Source organism: Simochromis diagramma, unplaced genomic scaffold (assembly GCF_900408965.1).
Source record: "Simochromis diagramma unplaced genomic scaffold, fSimDia1.1 OVJJ01000159.1, whole genome shotgun sequence".
NCBI lineage: Eukaryota > Metazoa > Chordata > Actinopteri > Cichliformes > Cichlidae > Simochromis > Simochromis diagramma.
Window position 1 is genome coordinate 4,498,770 of NW_024387197.1, and position 2,283 is coordinate 4,501,052.

Here is a 2,283-nt window from a genome sequence, read left to right on the forward strand (position 1 = left end):
AGTGATGAGCCTGAGGAGAGAAAACAAAGACAACTCCTCCCAAGACACATTACCTCACACTACACACTATTTTTCCAGTGGGTGATAATTAATGTGAAACTGTTACATACTTGATAGAAAGCAAAAAGCGTGCAAAAAATAAAAATCTGCTTAAAAATAGTTCAGCTCTTAAGGAACTGTGTTTGATTCAGTTTGTGCAGGCAGTCAGAGGAGAAACCTGATTGTGTTTACTGAATGTAGTGCACTCTGTTAGGTCAGTTTAGCTGGGAAAAATGAAAGGACTCGATATATTGTTATAGCTTGTTACATTGATTGAAGTCTTTTTTTTAAGTTATAATGTATCGAAGGAGATGTAGCATTTTTCTTAGTCTGTCTCATTATATAAACCTTATGTTTGTGAGGGGCATCCAATCAGAAAAACACAGTCTTAAAGGGAAGGAAAAGTGACATAAAATAGTTTAACAGGTGGATGAATTGAGGAGCTGCGACAAGGCCCAGTATAAGGTAAATATGGACTATTTTGAACTGTCAAGCATGTTGAGTTCCTCTAGTGGAGCCCAAGAATAAATACAGTGCTCAGCATAAATGAGTACACCCCCTTCAAAAAGTACAAATTTATTAAGTAGCTCAATGAACAAAATAACAATTTTCCAAATTTTCACAAGGCTGAGTTTTACTGAACACTTGTTCAACTCCATAACATGAAATTAAGCTTAATAATATAATATAACTTAATCTTAATCTTGACTAAATCTTCAGTTTTACTAAAATTGGTGGAAGCAAAAATGAATACACCCCACAACAAAACTACTACATGTAGTATTTTGTATGGCCACCGTGATTTTGAAGGACAGCACCAAGTATTCTAGGCATGGAATGAACAAGTTGCGACATATTGCAACATCTATCTTTTTCCATTCTTCAAGAATAACCTCTTTTAGAGCCTGGATGCTGGATGGAGAATTTCCCACAGGTGTTCAATTGGGTTCAGATCAGGAGACATACCTGGCCATTCAATCACCTTCACCCTATTCTTCCTCAGAAATGCAACAGTAGCTTTAGATGTGTGTTTTGGATCATTGTCGTGTTGGAAAAGTGCACGACGACCAAGTGCACGAAGTGATGTCATCATCTTCTTCTTCAGAACAGAGCAGTATATTGTTGAGTTCATGATACCATCAATGAAATGCAGCTCCCCAACACCAGCAGCACTCATGCAGCCCCACATAAGGACACTACCACCACCACGTTTCACTGTAGGCACCATGCATTTCCCCTTGAAATCCTCACCTTTATGATGCCATACAGTTTTGAAACCATTAGTTCAAAAAACAGTGATCTTTGTCTCGTCACTCCAGAGTATAGAGTCCCAGTAGTCTTCATCTTTTTCAACATGGGCCCTAGCAAATTCTAGGCATGCTATTTTGTGCATGGGCTTTAGGAGAGGCTTCCTTTGTGGACGATACCCATGCATGCCATTCCTCTGCAGTGTGCGCCGGATGGTGTCACGGGAAACGGTTACTCCAGTTTGGCTTTCTACTGCTTTAGCTAACTGCAGTGAACTTCCATGGTGATTTTCCTTAACCCTTCTCATCAGGAGACGCTCCTGTTGAGATGTTAACTTCCGTGAACGGCCTGGACGTCTCTGTAAGATGGTTGCACTTCCATCTTTCTTAAATTTTTGGATCACTTTTGTTACAGTATTTTGAATGATATGTAAAGCTTTGCTGATCTTCTTGTAGCCCTCACCTTTTTGTGTAAAGAAATGATTTCCTTTCTCAGATTTTGTGACATTTCTCTTCCATGTGGATCCATTGCTGGCAGCATGAAATGGGAAGGGCTTTTCTTTGTTAAGTAATGCCCTTTTATCATCCCGTCTGCTGGACACCTCTTAAATGAATCATTAGACTCACCTGTGGTTGAATGCCTGTTAATTTGAATTTTGCAGTCTTAAGTGTGGCTTTTCTCCTAAGACTATAATTGGGGTGCACTCATTTTTGCAACATGGGCTTGAATGAGTTTGTTAGGAAAATCATTTTTTGTGTGTGCAAATTAATTTTGTTTGCAATCAATTTGTGGGACTATTTTGTATTATAGTATCTCATAGAAAATGTTGATTCTGAAAGGAAACTAAAGGTTTTCTGACAAATGTAGAGGGGTGTACTCATTTATGCTGAGCACTGTATATTGAGTTAGAAGTGAGCATGATAGCTCCCATTTAATCCCTGAGACTGGGAAGTGAGGAGAGGCAGATTTTATCTCTGGGTGGAAGCAGGACAGCTT